This window comes from Phyllobates terribilis, unplaced genomic scaffold (genome assembly GCF_046119375.1).
Source record: "Phyllobates terribilis strain yellow unplaced genomic scaffold, ASM4611937v1 Scaffold_11__3_contigs__length_659146591, whole genome shotgun sequence".
Taxonomy (NCBI): domain Eukaryota; kingdom Metazoa; phylum Chordata; class Amphibia; order Anura; family Dendrobatidae; genus Phyllobates; species Phyllobates terribilis.
The window spans coordinates 610,755,018-610,773,793 of NW_027362771.1; positions in this window are offsets into that span (position 1 = coordinate 610,755,018).

The following is an 18,776-nucleotide window of genomic DNA, read 5'->3' on the forward strand; positions in this document are numbered from 1 at the left end:
TGGGAGACGGGTTCAGAGCCAAAGATGTGGTAATCAAGCAGAGTAAAGCGAAACTGCAGGTGCGGTAGACAAGGCTGAGCAGAGCAAAGCCGCAGACGCGGTAGACAAGGCTGAGCAGAGCGAAACTGCAGATTCGATAGACAAGGCTGAGCAGAGCAAAACCACAGACACGGTGGAGAAGGCTGAGCAGTTCAAAACCGCAGATGCGGTAGACAAGGCTGAGCAGAGCAAAACCGCAGACGCGGTAGACAAGGCTGAGTAGAGCAAAACCGCAGACGCGGTGGACAAGGCTGAGCAGAGCAAAACCGCAGACGCGGTGGACAAGGCTGAGCAGTGCAAAACCGCAGACGCAGTGGACAGGGCTGAGCAGAGCAAAACCGCAGATGCGGTGCACAGGGCTGAGCAGAGCGAAACCGCAGACGCGGTAGACAAGGCTGAGCAGAGCAAAACCACAGACGTGGTAGACAAGGCTGTGCAGAGCGAAACCGCAGACGTGGTAGACAAGGCTGAGTAGAGCAAAACCACAGACGCGGTGGACAAGGCTGAGCAGAGCGAAACCGCAGACGTGGTAGACAAGGCTGAGCAGAGCAAAACCACAGGCGCGGTAGACAAGGCTGAGCAGAGCGAAACCGCAGACGCGGTAGACAAGGCTGAGCAGAGCGAAACCGCAGACGCGGTAAACAAGGCTGAGCAGAGCGAAACCGCAGACGCGGTGGACAAGGCTGAGCAGAGCAAAAACACAAGTGCGGTGGACAAGGCTGAGCAAGCAGGAACCGCCGGAGCGGAAAGTAAGAAAGGACAGAGATAAATCGCCAAAACGTTAAACAAAGACAAAGCAAAGGGGACAGGGCTCTGTTCACATGGAACAGAATGGAAAAGAAAGGCAGAACCAGATACACACAAGGTACTTGCAAAGAAGTAGAGAAAGGACTCCAACTCACAAACGGAAGTACAATGACAACGAGTAGAAGTTAGGCGCAGGTTCAGACTCTACAGAAAAAGGGAGCAAACGGACATAAAGACAAAACAGGTAAGAAGCTAGGAGACAATTCAGACAAGAACAGTTACTACAACAAAATGCAGGAACGAGCCTAGGTAAAGCCAAGTGCTGGTTCAGACACTGCAGAAAAAGGGAGCAATTGGACATAAAGACAAAACAGGTACAAAGCTAGGAGACAGTTCAGACAATAACAGTTACTGCAACAAAATGCAGGAACGAGCCTAGGTAAAGCCCAGTGCTGGTTAAGACATTGCAGAAAAAGGGAGCAAATGGACATAAAGACCAAACAGGTAAGAAGCTAGTATACAGTTCAGACAAGAACAGTTACTGCAACAAAATGCAGGACCGAGCCTAGATAAAGCCAAGTGCTGGTTACGACACTGCAGAAAATGGGAGCAAACAGACATAAAGACAAAACAGGTAAGAAGCTCGGACACAGTTCAGACAAGAACAGTTTCTGCAACAAAATGCAGGAACGAGCCTAGGTAAAGCCAAGAGCTGGTTCAGACACTGCAGAAAAAGGGAACAAACGGACATAAAGACAAAACAGGTAAGAAGCTAGGAGACAGTTCAGACATGAACAGTTACTGCAACAAAATGCAGGAACGAGTCTAGGTAAATTCAAGAGCTGGTTCAGACACTGCAGAAAAAGGGAGCAAACGAACATAAAGAAAAAACAGGTAGGAAGCTAGGAGACAGGAACTGTACTGAAGCAAAATGGAGGAACGAGCCTGGGAATATGGCCCCCAGAGGCAGAAACGAACAGGCTAAGAGTTTAGACAGGCCTGCAAATACAGCCTCCAGGAAGGCAAACAGACAACAGGCTAGGAGATAGTTCAGACAGGACCTGGCACTACAGAGGCAAGAAGCCCTCTGAAGGAAGAAGATGCTCAGGCACTAGCTTCCAGGTGAAGCTGGTTTAAATATCCAGTGACAGACAGTAATAGGCTGAGGACGCATTAAAGGTGTGCCCACAGCAGCTATAAGAAGCAGAAAATAACCAGGCCGCCGCCCTAAACAGTCAGACCAAAGCATGTCCACAGCAAGAACAGGAGCACGACTTACAAACTGGACTGAAGGCTAAGATTGCAATCTTGCATAGTGGGAGATGGTACACTATGCAAGTACGCCGCCAGGTATGTTACAACAAGTACATATAGTCATGCGAAAAGAAATGAGGTGGAGGAGTAAAAGGAGCGGGAGACACAGATATAGGCATGTCATGCCCTTCTAAAATCATGAAAGGCTAGAGTAAAAATCTAAAATCAGCCTACCAACACCCAGACGTCGTGACAAGAAAATTAAAAAAATAAATATATTTAGGTATAATGGTGGTTCCATTCAGAACACTTTCCTTACAAGACGTAGTGGTATTCCTTTTGTGAGTTGTGCCAAAAACGGAACCCAAATACATTCGGACTAATCCACCATTTGTCATATCAAAGGGACAGGTCAGTAAACGACAACATCGACGCGGAACCAAGTACAGTAGTATATGCTGTACATCCTTTGACAAGGCAATCAGGCGGATCAAAAAGTTGGGAAGGGTCACTCTAATGGCCAAAACAGACATTGATGCTGCATTCCGGTTACTTACTACCTGTGCCTCTGAATAGTGTCCACCTATTGGGCTGCTTCTGGGAAGGAGAATACTATATAGAACGCTGTTTGCCCATGGGGTGCTCCAGATCCTGCTCGCTATTTGAGGCGTTTAGTTGCTTCCTCGAATGGGTTGTAATGGACGTTTCTAAGGGGGCAAATATTATCCAGCACCTCGACAACTTCTTATGCCTGGGCCCGAAAGATTCACCACAGTGTGAATACACATGGTAGTCCACCTGTGAGAAGGAGAGAGCTGGAGCGAGAGCGGACACCACAGAGCCAAGGGGTTAGATGGAGTACGGAAGAAGGAAAGAGGGCGAGGGAGGTAAGGAAGTACAGTGGAAAGCCGCCCTGAGTTCCCCCACGTGCCTGCTGGGAGGGGAACAGCCCTGGGAAGAAAAGCCGCTTGCGCATCCCTTTGAGGTTACGGGCGCGAGCGGGCAGAGGGACTACGCTGGAGTGCGAAGCTGACATGGCCAGTCCGTTACTGCCCGTGCGACCTCCGTGTCGCCAGGTTTGTGCCAGAGCTGCGGTGGACCCTGACGGACAGCCCCCCTCTCCCAATACTGGTGCCTGTCCGCTGGTGGGTCGAGCCCCCCTGTGGTGGGGAGGGTAACATCTGCAGAAGAAAGACCATCTTCCAGCCAAACTAAGATGTCTACTTCTTTTCGTGGACAATGTGATACGATCCCTTTCTTACGGATATGCCCATCGCTACAAATTCCAGATGAGGCACAAAAATAGCAGGTGCTTCAACGGGTATCAAGTGCTCCTTCAAGTGGGCTCTCCTCCACCTCAACTTCAACATCACAAATACTCCAGTCCTCAGAGGTGTCACCCCAATCGCAATTGCTTCCTCACAGCTCCCAAGTCTCCTGCTGCCTGTCTGAGTATGGGGTAACACAGATGGTTGAGTCTGCAGAGCTGTTTACTCATACTATAGCCTGGGAAACAGAGGTCTGCTCCAGAGCTTCTGTTAATCCAGATGAAGAAACGATCTGCGCTGATGCCCAGAATCATTATGAGTCGGATCCAGGACCAGATGAAGAAGGTTCTGAGCATAATGTAGACCCTCATTCTCAAACTGTAATTCCTGTTGGTGGAGACAATGATGAAGACGATGATGAGACTCAAATACCTGATTGGAGCGACAACTTGACTTTTCGGTCAGGGCAGGAAGAGGTTGACTCTGAGGACGACGGGTGTGAGAGCACACAGGGTGATGATGACTAGGTTGGAGATCGCACATACTGTCAACCCACAGTCAGCCAGTCGATGAGGTCAGCAGAGGAGGTGGAGGAGGATGTGACTAACCCAGGGAATGGGGATGACTTGGTACCCAGGCCTTTGCCTGGCCTTGGGGATGTCGCTGTGGTCGGCTCCCGGGCCCGTATCCTGGGGTCACTCTTTAAAAGGGTGGATAATTGTTAATTTTATAAGAGTTCGTGATGCCACCTGTGGTATCTGGTGAGAACCACCAGCGCTGCAGCAGTCCACTGAGGCCGGTGATAAGGCAGCTCGATGGTATAGCTTCCCAAAGGTAGAGCTAGGCCTCAGAGCAGCGTATGCATGGGGAATGCAGGACTGGCAAGACCCAGCTGGGTCAGAGCAAGAAAGGGAATGAACACGGCAGTCACTTCAGTACCTTTTACTGGTGGAAATTCAGGCACATCCCGGAGCACTGTAGGGTGAAGGATCCTCCCCAATGAGCGGGTGTAGGGCCTCCTGTTTCTTGCCTCTGTGTAGTAAGTTTCTGACCTGCCTGGAGCTAGGCCTAACTTTGTCTCTGTCCTGCGCTGGCTGACCTTATGGTAGGGCCTTGTCTTGGAGTTCACACTCCCAGTATGCGGGGCCTAAGCGTCTCCTGGCTCTGTTACGTATCAGCACCTTAGAGATCCTGGGACTTTTAGTTCTCCAGGGATTCCGGTTATGCCTTACTGGGTCATAGAGATCCCGGTTAGCTCGCATCCGGTGTCCGGTAAATGCTTTTGTGTGAGCTGGTTAAGCTCCTCTGCCCCATATGTACTAACTCTCCACTCGCCTTCAGCCTACTCGGGCCCTCACTAGGCTATACACACTAACGGCAGCTTGCAGTGCTTCACCAATCTTATGGCGCCGGCACACCTTAAGCTCTAACTGGGCTCCCTGAATCTAGCTAGCAGGAGCCTTGTGCTCCACTGCCGAACTATTAACTGAGTACTCTAGACGAGACTGAGCTCCACTGCAGACTGACCTCTCTTTGGCTTCTCTACTGCAGGAACTCTTCAGAGGAACTGAACTGCCTAGCTCCACCTTCCCTAATTATGTCCCTAACGGGCTCCCTCTGCTGGTCTGAGGGGGAAGGTGGATATGTGTGAATGTTTATGGGGGCCTCTTGTGGAGGATTCCATCAATGCACTCTTCTAGGATCTCTGATACCAAGCACAGCTGGGCGTCACAGATGCTATTGATGACGAGGCTAGGTTGCACCTTCCTGGACAGAGACGGAGTACTGGAAGAAGGTCAACAACTGCATCCTCAACCACAACTCTGCCACAAGTCGTATTGGCTCTTCAGGTCACATGGGCTCTAAGTCTTGCATAGCCTGGGCATTTTTTCTGATCTTTAAGGATGACCCAACTAGTGTTGAGCCACCCCCGTAGTGTTCGGGTTCGGTTCGGTTTGTCGAACACCGGGATGTTCGAGGAACTGTTCGTCGAACTGCTCGTCGAACACCTTAGAACACCGTCGAACACCGTTAAAACCAATGGCAGGCAAACAAAAACACATAGAAACACATAGAAAACACCTGCAAAGGTGTCCAAAAGCTGACAAACTGCTCAGAAGACACTCTCTTTAAAAAAGCCGGCCGGTAAATTCAGCAGCGGCATACACCGGTACCCGACAATTTAGACAAGAAGGAATAGAGCATCACACATAGATTAGATAGATAGAAACATGTCAGTCACACATATAAGAAGCACAGTGACAGTGTTGGTTACTGCACTTGTCATTTAGTGTAAAGGATTTATTTAAAAAAATATTAGTGTTTTCATGCACCGTCTCTTTAAAAAAGCCGGCCGGCAATTCAGCATCTGTACCCGACAATTTAGAACAGAAAGAATAGAGCTTCACACATAGATTAGATAGATAGAAACATGTCAGTCACATATATAATAAGTACAGTGATAGTGTTGCTTACTGTACTTGTCATTTAGTGTAAAGGATTTATTTAAAAAAAATAATAGTGTTTTCATGCACTGTCTCTTTAAAAAAGCCGGCCGGCAATTCAGCAGCGGTACCCGACAATTTAGAACAGAAAGATAGAGCATCACACATAGATTAGATAGATAGAAACATGTCAGTCACATATATATGAAGTACAGTGATAGTGTTGGTTACTGTACTTGTCATTTAGTATTAAAATAAAGGATTTATTATTAAAAAAATTGGCGTGGGGTTCCCCTTAATTTTAGGCTCTAGCGGAGGTTAAGCAGACGGCTGGGGCAGATGTTTGAAGCCTGGGAAGGGGGTAATACCCACGGAGCTTCCCAGGCTACTAATATCAGCCCCCAGCTGAATACATAGCCTTTACTAGCTATTAAAATGGGGGACCCCCAAAAAAAATGACGTGGGGTCCCCCCTAATTTAATAGCTAGCAAAGGCTAGGCAGACAGCTGGGGGCTGATATTAATAGCCCAGGAAGGGAGCCATGAATATTGGCCCCCTCCCAGGCTAGAAACACCAGCCGTCAGCCGCCCCAGAAATGGCGCATTCATAGGATGCGCCAATTCTGGCACTTAGCCTCGCTCTTCCACGCTGCCCTGATGCGGTGGCAGGGGGTAATAGGGTTGGGGTTGATGTCAGCTTATAATGCCAGCTGACATCAAGCTCAGGTTAGTAATGGAGAGGCGTCTATAAGACACCCCCATTACTAACCCCATAGTCAAAGTTAAAAAAAACACAAACACCCAGAATAAAGTCCTTTAATTGAAATAAAGACACAATCCTTTATTGTTCTAAATTAAACCATACTTACCATCACGCCCATTCCAGCTGAAGCCAACGATCTCCTGCAATAAAAAAAAATAATAAAGCAACCTCATCCTTACCTTTCCATGGTTCCCACGACAGCTTCAGCTCTGCTACATCGAGATGACAGGCTGGACCGCAGCAGAACGCTGCCATCCAGCCTGTCATCCCGCAGACACTAAGAAGCGCAGGCTTGCTTGCGCTGCTCAGCGTCTCTCTGTGACGACATCCAGATGAGCCGAGTTCATGTCCAATGAACTCGGCTCACCTCATGCACGTCACTGACAGCGTGGGAAAATTCTCACGCTGAAGCGCTGATTGCAGGAGAATTTTCCCACGCTGTCAGTGACGTGCAGGAGGTGAGCTGAGTTCATTGGACATGAGCTCACCTCATGCACATCACTGACAGCGTGGGAGAATTCTCCTGCACTCAGCACTTCAGCGTGAGAATTTTCCCACGCTGTCAGTGACGTGCATGAGGTGAGCCGAGTTCATTGGACATGACCTCGGCTCATCTGGATGCCGTCACAGCGAGACAGTGAGGAGCGCAAGCTTGCCTACGCTTCTCAGTGTCTGCGGGATGACAGACTGGATGGCAGCGTTCTGCTGCGGTCCAGCCAGTCATCTCGATGTAGCACAGCTGAAGCTGTCGTGGGAACCATGGAAAGGTAAGGATGAGGTTGGTTTATTATTTTTCTTTTATTGCAGGAGATCGTTGGCTTCAGCTGGAATGGGTGTGATGGTAAGTATGGTTTAATTTAGAACAATAAAGAATTGTGTCTTTATTTCAATTAAAGGACTTTATTCTGGGTGTTGTGTTTTTTTTAAATACTTTACTAGAAATTCATGGCGGTCATGTCTAATACTGGCGTGACCCCATGAATTTTGGGCTTGGGGCCAGCTGATAATACCAAGCTGGCCCTAACCCCTTTATTACCCAGTGAGCCACCGCACCAGGGCCCTGGATGAGTTGGGTACAGCGCCAGAAGATGGCGCTTCTATGAACGCGCCATTTTCCGGGGTGGCTGCGGACTGCAATTTGTAGCGGGGGGGGGGCCCAGAAAGCTTGGGCCTCCCTGCGCTGCAGATTCCAGCCCCCAGCTGCCTAGTTGTACCTGGCTGGACACAAAAATAGGGCGAAGCCCCACGTACTTTTTTTTTAATTATTTCATGAAATTCATGAAATAATTAAGAAAAAAAGGCCTTCCCTATATTGTTGTGTCCGGCCAGGTACAAATAGGCAGCTGGTGGATGGGGGCAGCCCGTTCCTGCCTGCTGTACCTGGCTGGACATAAATATAGTGCGAAGCCCCACTTCAATTTTTTTAAATTATTTCAGGAAATTCATGAAATAATTTAAAAAAAATTGACGTGGGGCTTCGCACTATATTTGTGTCCAGCCAGGTACAGCAGGCAGGAACGGGCTGCCCCCAACCACCAGCTACCTATTTGTACCTGGCCGGACACAACAATATAGGGAAGCCCTTTTTTTCTTAATTATTTCATGAAATAATTTAAAGAAAATTGACGTGGGGCTTCGCCCTGTTTTTGTGTCCAGCCAGGTACAACTAGGCAGCTGGGGGCTGGAATCCGCAGCGCAGGGAGGCCCAAGCTTTCTGGGCCACCCCCGCTGCAAATTGCAGTCCGCAGCCACCCCGGAAAATGGCGCGTTCATAGAAGCGCCATCTTCTGGCGCTGTACCCAACTCATCCAGGGCCCTGATGCGGTGGCTCACTGGGTAATAAAGGGGTTAGGGCCAGCTTGGCATTATCAGCTGGCCCTAAGCCCGAAATTCATGGGGTCACGCCAATATTAGACATGACCACCATGAATTTCTAGTAAAGTATTTAAAAAAAACACAACACCCAGAAAAAAGTCCTTTAATTGAAATAAACACACAATTCTTTATTGTTCTAAATGAAACCATACTTACCATCACGCCCATTCCAGCTGAAGCCAACGATCTCCTGAAATAAAAGAAAAATAATAAAGCAACATCATCCTTACCTTTCCATGGTTCCCATGACAGCTTCAGCTCTGCTACATCGAGATGACAGGCTGGACCGCAGCAGAACGCTGCCATCCCGCCTGTCATCCCGCAGACACTGAGAAGCGCAGGCTTGCTTGCGCTCCACAGTGTCTCTCTGTGAGGGCATCCAGATGAGCCGAGTTAATGTCCAATGAACTCGGCTCACCTCATGCACGTCACTGACAGCGTGGGAAAATTCTCCTGCACTCAGCGCTTCAGCGTGGGAGAATTCTCACACTGAAGCGCTGAGTGCAGGAGAATTCTCCCACGCTGTCAGTGACGTGCAGGAGGTGAGCTAAGTTCATTGGACATGAGCTCACCTTATGCACGTCACTGACAGCGTGGGAAAATTCTCCTGCACTCAGCGCTTCAGCGGGAGAATTCTCACGCTGAAGCGCTGAGTGCAGGAGAATTCTCCCACGCTGTCAGTGACGTGCAGGAGGTGAGCTGAGTTCATTGGACATGAGCTCACCTTATGCACGTCACTGACAGCGTGGGAGAATTCTCCTGCACTCACCGCTTCAGCTTGAGAATTTTCCCACGCTGTCAGTGACGTGCATGAGGTGAGCCGAGTTCATTGGACATGAACTCGGCTCATCTGGATGTCGTCACAGAGAGACGCTGAGCAGCGCAAGCAAGCCTGCGCTTCTCAGTGTCTGCGGGATGAGAGGCTGGATGGCAGCGTTCTGCTGCGGTCCAGCCTGTCATCTCGATGTAGCAGAGCTGAAGCTGTCGTGGGAACCATGGAAAGGTAAGGATGAGGTTGCTTTATTATTTTTCTTTTATTGCAGGAGATCGTTGGCTTCAGCTGGAAAGGGCGTGACGGTAAGTATGGTTTAATTTAGAACAATAAAGGATTGTGTCTTTATTTCAATTAAAGGACTTTATTCTGGGTGTTTGTGTTTTTTTTAACTTTGACTATGGGGTTAGTAATGGGGGTGTCTTATAGACGCCTCTCCATTACTAACCTGGGCTTGATGTCAGCTGGCATTATAAGCTGACATCAACCCCAGCCCTATTACCCCCTGCCACCGCACCAGGGCAGCGTGGAAGAGCGAGGCTAAGTGCCAGAATTGGCGCATCCTATGAATGCGCCATTTCTGGGGCGGCTGACGGCTGGTGTTTCTAGCCTGGGAGGGGGCCAATATTCATGGCTCCCTTCCTGGGCTATTAATATCAGCCCCCAGCTGTCTGCCTAGCCTTTGCTAGCTATTAAATTAGGGGGGACCCCACGTCATTTTTTTGGGGGGGTCCCCCATTTTAATAGCTAGTAAAGGCTATGTATTCAGCTGGGGGCTGATATTAGTAGCCTGGGAAGCTCCGTGGGTATTACCCCCTTCCCAGGCTTCAAACATCTGCCCCAGCCGTCTGCTTAACCTCCGCTAGAGCCTAAAATTAAGGGGAACCCCACGTCAATTTTTTTAATAATAAATCCTTTATTTTAATACTAAATGACAAGTACAGTAACCAACACTATCACTGTACTTCATATATATGTGACTGACATGTTTCTATCTATCTAATCTATGTGTGAAGCTCTATTCTGTCTGTTATAAATTGTCGGGTACCGCTGCTGAATTGCCGGCCGGCTTTTTTAAAGAGACGGTGCATGAAAACACTATTATTTTTTTTGATAAATCCTTAACGCTAAATGACAAGTACAGTAAGCAACACTGTCACTGTACTTCGTATATATGTGGCTGACATGTTTCTATCTATCTAATCTATGTATGATGCTCTATTCTGTTTGTTATAAATTGTCGGGTACCGCTGCTGAATTGCCGGCCGGCTTTTTTAAAGAGACAGTGCATGAAAACACTATTATTTTTTTAAATAAATCCTTTACACTAAATGACAAGTACAGTAATCAACACTGTCACTGCACTTCTTATATATGTGACTGACATGTTTCTATCTATCTAATCTATGTGTGATTCTCTATTCCTTCTATTCTAAATTGTCGGGTACAGATGCTGAATTGCCGGCCGGCTTTTTTAAAGAGACGGTGCATGAAAACACTATTATTTTTTTTGATAAATCCTTTACGCTAAATGACAAGTACAGTAAGCAGCACTTTCACTGTACTTCGTATATATGTGACTGACATGTTTCTATCTAATCTATGTGTGATGCTCTATTCTTTCGGTTCTAAATTGTCGGGTACAGGTGTATGCCGCTGCTGAATTGCCGGCTTTTCATGTTTCACTGTTGGCACTGTTCCCATCGATTTGGGCAATCACTGTAATGCCACAACCACCATGGCTGTGGCATTACAGTGAGTGGCAGACAATCCCTGCATGATTGGTGCTCTAAATAGCGCCAGACATGCAGGACACGCTTTTGGTGCACGAACAGTTATCGAACATAACCTCGAACAGCCGAATTTTTTGCAAATCGTTCGGGTTCGTCGAACAACTCGAACACCGCCCAAAACAGCTCGAATTTGAGATTGGCGAACAGTTCAAGTCGAACACCGCTCATCTCTAGACCCAACTCGTGTTATCTGTAATATTTGTCACCAAAAGCTAAGTCGAGGCAAAAAAACCCATAGTTTGAGTACTTCATGCATGAACCGTCACATGGATATGAAGCAGAAGTTGCAGTGGGAAGCTCACTGTGCTACAATGCGGCCTAGCGGGCCGGGCCAACCACCGTCTGTCTCATCTTGTGCATCCCCGGCCTCTTCATCCTCTGTGACTGGGGGGACAGCAGTCACACATGTTTTTGGACGCAGACCTGCCACCTCTTTACCCGCAACAGCCAGTGTGATTGGCAGGTCATTATTTCATTTGGAAGTGGAAACACCAGCTGGTGTTGAGCGCTTTCTGACATCGAGAGCACCACCTTGGATCAAGGAAACCTAACTTTTCCGCCTGCATCTTCCTCACAGACCGGCAGTTTGCCGGGGACACCCTACTCAACCCCGTCTAAGCACAACAGCCAGCCCTCGGTCCCTCAGATGTGGACAAGTAAAAGACCATTTTCTCCTAGCCATGACAAAGCTAAGAGGTTGAATTTCACCATCTGCAAGCTCTTGGCTACAGAAATGCTGCCTTTCCGCCTGGTGGACACAGAGGATTTTCGAGACCTTATGTCCGTCGCAGTGCCCCAGTACCAGATGCCCAGTCGGCACTACTTCTCAAAGAAAGGTGTGCCTGCGCTCCACCAGCATGTCGCACACAACATCACCGCTTCTTTGAGAAACTCTGTGTGTGACAGGGTGCATTTCACCACAGACACTTGGACGAGTAGGCATGGACAGGGGCGTTACATGTCGCTGACTGGGCACTGGGTAACTATGGTGACAGCAGGACAAGGGGCTGCTGTCCAAGTCTTGCCGTCCCCACGAGTTGTGCGTCAATCCTCTTTATGTCAAAGTTCCTCCACTGCTTCTGCCTCCTCAACCTCCTCTCGGTCTTCCACCTGCACCCAAAGCCTGTCTGGTCATGCCACAAGCTTTCTAACTGCGCAGAAGGGATCCTGCACACCTCCTTACTATGCTGGCAGTAGGGCTCAACGTCATCAGGCGGTTTTTACATTGAAATGTCTGGGAAATGTGAGTCACACAGCTGAGGAGTTGTGGTCAGCTCTGGAGAACCAATTTCATGAATGGTTGTCTCCACTGGACCTGAAACCAGGGAAGGCCGTGTGCGACAATGCTGCAAACCTGGGTGCGGCCCTTCGCCGGGGCAATGTCACACACGTGCCTTGTATGGCTCACGTGTTGAACCTGGTTGTCCAGCAATTTTTAGCCCACTATCCCAGACTAGATGGCCTTCTGCAGAGGGCACGGTCGCTGTGTGCTCACTTCCGCCGTTCGCATCCCGCAGCTCAGCGACTTACATCTCTACAGAAGTCGTTGGGCCTGCCACTTCACCGGCTAAAATGCGATGTGCCTACCCGGTGGAATTCAACTCTGCACATGTTGCAGCGACTGTGGCAGCACCGACAAGCCCTGGTGCAATACGTTCTGACGTATAGCCTGGGCCAACGAGATTCAGAGGTGGGGCAAATCACGCTGGAGGAGTGGTCTCAGATCAGGGACCTATGCACCCTTCTGCACAGTTTTGAAATGGCGACGAAGATGTTTAGTGCTGACGATGCCATTATCAGCATGACTATTCCGGTGATTTACATGCTGGAGCACATGTTAAACAGAATTCGGAGTCAGGTGGTGGCACAAGAGGAGGTGGAGGAAGTAGAGGAGGAGGAGTTGTATGCGGAAGGGCTAACATCTGCAAGGTCCAGAAGGTCGGCAGCACCAAGGCGGCAGGCATGTGATGGTGGGGGAGATGGTTTTACCAGGGCGCAGGGTAGCAGCCAAACTAGTGAGGAAGGTGCAGGAGCCCAGGAAGAAGTGGAGGACGAACTGATGGAAGACTCATCAGATGAGGGAGACCTTGATCACATTTCTGTTGTGCGAGGTTGGGGGGAGAGGACAGAGGAAGGAAGCATGATTGTTACCTCGCCACCAACACAACAGGGACTTAGTGCTCCTGGATGCGCAACACACATGAGTGCCTTCTTGCTGCACTACCTGCAACATGACCCTCGAATTGTGAGAATTAGAAATAATCCTGACTACTGGGTTGCCACACTGTTAGATCCCCGGTACAAAAGTAAATTTGCAGAAATTATTCCTGCCATAGAAAGGGATGCACGCATGCAGGAGTATCAGCAGAGACTGTTGCAGAATCTTACATGTGCTTTTCCACAAAATACCAGTGGTGCACGTAGTGAATCTCACAGTTCCAACTTGCCAACCGTGGGACCGTCAAGTGTTCAGCACTCAAACCGTAACAGAACCACAGTATCTGCTGGTAACATCAATTTTGCGGAATCATTTCACCACTTTTTTAGCCCATCCTTTGCAAGGCCACAGGAGACAAGAAGTCTGACACATAGTCAACGCCTAGAGACGATGGTACAGGAGTATCTCCAAGTAAACATTGAAGCCACGACTGTGTCACTGGACCCTTGCTCTTTTTGGGCTTCCAATCTGGATAAATGGCCGGAGCTAGCCACTTACGCCTTGGAGATCTTGTCATGCCCCGCAGCCAGCGTTCTGTCTGAACGTGTGTTCAGCGCTGCTGGTGGTGTGCTGACAGATAAGCGCACGCGGCTCTCCACTGATAATGTAGACAGACTCACGTTCATAAAGATGAACAAATCATGGATCCGAAATGACTTTTCTACCCCTGTGTCATCCTGGGGAGAGTAAAAGCTTGATGATTGGTTAAAATCACCCTACCAAACGTTTTAAGCTTTCAAATTACTACTCATGTTTATCTGTATCTTGACTGGAAAATAATTTGGGCTTTGTAGCAGTGTGCAGCACTGATCCTATTAGGCCATCTATAATAAGCTCCACCAGATTTAAAATTAAAAATAATTTTTAGCTGCATCTAGCCCAGAAAATAATTTTGGGGCTCCGAGATGCGCAAGACACATAAGTGCCTTCTTGCTGCACTACCTGCAGCATGACCCTCATATTGTCAGAATTCGAAGTAATCATGACTACTGGGTTGCCACACTCTTAGATCCCCCAAACTTTTCGATCAACCTTTTCATTTTAATAAAGACCAAAAAAATGGTCATTTTTGAAATTATAAGCATTAGCAGGTTGTTAGAAACTGAAATCAAACAGTTTTCAACTCAAAACTTTATTCAAGGTGATGTTACATTTTCACATAGGACCCCTTGTTCGAAAGGAGCTTCTGAACTCTCTCGTCCATTGAATTTGTCAGGTTTTGGATGGTTTCTGCTTCAATTGTTATGCATGAGGACAGAATACCCTCCCAGATCTGTTGCTTAGATGTGAACTGCCTCCCGCCATCATAGACACTCCTTTTAATGATGCTCCAAAGGTTCTGAATGGGGTAGAGGTCAGGGGAGCATGGGGGTCACACCATAAGTTTGTCCCCTTTTATGCCCATATCAGCCAGAGATGCAGATGTTTTATGTGCAGCATGAGATGGTGCATTATCATGCAGAAAAATGATCTTGCTGTGAAATACACGGTTCTTCTTCTTGAACCATGGCAGGAAGTGCTGTTTGAGAAAATCCACATACATTATGGAGTTCATCTTTAGCGCCTTCAGGGATCCTAAAGGGGCCGACAATCTCTCTCCCCATGATTCCAGCCCAAAACATTACTCCACCTCCTCCTTGTTGGCGCTGTAGCCGTGTTTGCGTGGGGTGTCCATCAACCAGCCATCCTCCACTCCATCCATCTGGACCATCGAGCGCTGCACGGCACTCATCCGTGAACAAAACAGTTTTGAAATCAGTCTTCATGTAATGTTTGGCCCACTGGAGCCGTTTCTGCTTGTGTGAAGTGGATAGAGGAGGTCGACAGGATGGCGTATGCACAGCTGCAAACCTCTGAAGGACCCTGCATCTTGTTGTTCGGGGGACGTTGGAGGCACAAGCATCTTCAAAAACTTGTCTGCTGCTATGACAAGACTTTTTTGCCGCTGCTCTTTCAACCTGACGTAATTGCCTGTAGGAAAGAGTCCTCAATTTGCCCTTATCAGCACGCACACGTGTGTACTGTGAATCAGCTACATACTTCTTGATTGCCAAGACACTTCATCCTGATCATCGCACAATGTTGATTGCAGTCATGCCTTGACCTAAACACTCCACAATTTGTTGCTTCTCAGCAGCCGACACATCCTTTTTCTTTCCCATTTTGGCAGAAAATGTAGGCTGCTTAATAATGTGAGAGAGCCTTCTTAAGTAGTCTTGCCTTTCATTGGACACACCTGCCAAACTAATTAGCACAGGTGTCTGCAATTGCTTACAGTGATATAAAGAGCCCTGACACACATCACCATCAATGAGTTTAACTGACAAACAAACAAATTCTTCCCTTATCACTCCTAAACACTTTTTGCATAATAATTTGGAACGCGGTGTACATGTGCTCTTCCACAAAACACCAGCGGTTCACGTAGTGAATCTTACAGTTCTAACTTGCCAACCGTGGTCTGTATGGAATTGTTCAATAAAGGGCCCAAAATTAAGATAACATAGATGGGAGAGGTCTCTATGAATAGGAATTCCTAAGTATTTGATACCCTGTGAGGGCCAGGCAAAGGGAAAGTTGGACTGGATGGAATCCTATATGGATTTGGGGAGGGAGACATCGAGGGCCTCAGACTTCGCTGCATTGATTTTAAAATTTGACCATGTAACAAAGTGATCTATTTCAGCCATAACAGCATGGATGGATATATGTGATTGAGTGATATATACTAGGACATCATCAGCAAATAGAGAGCACTTGTACTCGGTGCCTCCCACCTCAATCCACCTAATATTGGGGTTATGGCGAATTGATGAGAGCAGGTGTTCCGTCACTAGGATGTATAAGAGAGGGGACAGAGGACATCCCTGCCTTGTCCCATTGGTGATTGTGAAAGGTGATGAAAATGTTCTGACGCACCCCCTGGGCCTTGGGACACCCGGAGCCGGACCCTTTTTGGTGGATGCTGGTGGTTGTAGTCTTCGTGGCGGTGACCCGGTTCCGTGGCTCAGGGCGGTCAAACCAGTGGCGGAACTATTTATGTGGTTTTGATGTTTAAATGTCCGACTACGCCACCCGTGGATTGCGGTCAGAGTGAACCGCCGCTACAGGGCAGACCGCTGAGGCTGGTGTTGTGGGTGCAGCAGAGCGTAGCATAACTCCCCACGGGAGGAGTATAGCCTCAGGGCAGTGTATGCGGAGGATGGGGGTGATGGTGCAGGGCAGCAGCAGTAACGGCACGGAGTCAGTGATGCAGTCCAGGGCCTTTACTCACAGTTCTTATTATCCAGACCACGTCTGCAGGTAACGGCTGCCCACGTCGTACTGTGCTCACCAGGTGAGGGGCTCAGACAACTCCCAGATAACTTTGGAGCACTTCACAGGACCCCCTTTGTGTGTCCTTTGTCTGGCCTTTCTTACCAACACTTCTGTCCGGCTGCCTCGGGCCTCCTCTTGGTAAACTTGGCGCCAGTTTCCCTGACCCTATGTGGTGCCTTCCTAGCGGGTGTAGCGAGGGGCTGCACCACATAAAATGTCAGAGCCTCCGGTTTCTAGCTGAGGGTCGTTTCCTGCCTCCACTAGTTCGGGGACCGGTCTCCCCCTTTGGCCTGACCCCTCCACGCAGGTGGATTCGGGCGTGCGCTGGCGACTCGCCCGTCCGCACCCCTGGGATCCCTTCATTCCTCGTTCCTGGAGCCTTCTCCGCTCCTCTTCCTTCCTTCTCCCTCTTCCAGGCCTGGGCCTCTGTTACTAGGCCCGCCTCCGGAGCAGAGCTCATGCAGAGCCCCTGCTCCCTGCCACTTCTGCTCAGACTTCTCTGCACTGAACTAAGATGGTGCCCACCTTTTATACTCCCTTCTCAATGCACCCAGGAACTGCTTCCTCCCTGCTCCTGCACTACAGGGTTCCCCTTCCTCAGTGTTCCCTCCCCCCACTCCAGCCAGGGACAGGGACTGTCGTGCCCATCTCAGGGGCATATTGGTCGCCCTGCCCCACGGCAATGTGGTTAATGCATGCAGGTGTCGGGTCCTGATCCACACTCCATCCTTACCTGAGAGTGAGATATCACACCTCTGGGTGAGGTGCAATACGTCTGTAGCAACCGAGCCCTCAGGGTGCTACAGTTCCATTTATCTTCAGCCTAGGTGACGTATTGCGATACAGGGCCGTGATTTTGGCTATAAAAGGGTCCCCTAGACCCCTACCCCAAGCTTTTTAAGAGAATCATATATGGCGTGCCAGGAGACTCTATGGAATGCTTTCTCAGCATCCAACGAGAGTATCTAATTACAAATTTTTAACTGCATCTAGCCCAGGAAATACTTTGTGCCTAGTAGCAGTGTCTGCTAGTCAGCGGATTATCCCGGCTGTTAAGCAAGCTACACCACCTGTAGTTTAGACACTTAATTTTTTCAAAGGAAATGCTTCGGGACCATGGGATACTCAGTGAAGAGCATCAGGAGGCACCCCAAGGCATAGGGGCTGGGACTGGCAGTAGGATGCCTTGCGGTGGACAGCCGAGCTCGATCCTTATAAAAGCTTTTTAACTGCAGCAGCTTTAGTGGACGCTACTGGAGCTGGAATTACGTTGCTGCTGGCATGAGACTTGCCCTCCAATAGATCCTTGTAAATGGATTTAAAGTGTAATCATTCAAATTAGAGAGACAATTTAAATTAAAAAGCTTAGAGCTGCCTCCACCACAGGGGGGCTCGCTCGACCCACCAGCGGACAGGCACCAGTATTGGGAGAGGGGGGCTGGCCATCAGGGTTCACCGCGGCTCTGGCACAAACCCGGCGACACGGAGGTGGCACGGGCAGGAGCGGACTGGCCGTGTCGGCTTCTCACTTTTTGGATTTTAGAAGGGCATGACATGCCTATATCTGTGTCTCCCCCTCCTTTTACTCCTCCACCTCTTTTATTTTCGCATGACTATATGTACTTGTCACTTTTCCATGTGTTAGTTGTGTCTTCTGAGCAGTTTGTCAGCTTTTGGACACCTTTGAAGGTGTTTTCTATGTGTTTCTATGTGTTTTTGTTTGCCTGCCATTGGTTTTAACGGTGTTCCAAGGTGTTCGACGAACAGTTCGACGAACAGTTCGGCGAACACACGGGTGTTCGACGAACCGAACCGAACTCGAACACTACGGGGGTGGCTCAACACTAGTCCTGACAGGAATATGTCCAGTCCAATATCCAATTAGTGAACACCGTTGGGCCGTATGAGGCCTGGTTTATCTCCTTCCAGTTGTCGGTGTTGTATCACTACACCGCCTCTGTCTCTTCTAAATTTTGCCATCCGAATATTTATTACCCGCCTTGTCCGTTCATTGGCCGTGCTGTCACGCGCACCTTGCCATACCGCTATCGGCACAATCTCTGACCATACTATAGTTAGTTTTGAGAAAACTTCTCTGAAGCGCTCATTGTCTAGTTTCATTATTGCCATTAGTTATGCGCTCTTGTGATGACCTTGGTTGTTTCCCCGAGCCAGTATAACTAAGATGACCGGACCTCTTGCCTCTCTCCCTAACTTGATTACCTCTAGTGTTGAGCGAACATGCTCGACACTGCTCGGTACTCGCCTGAGCATCACACTACTCGG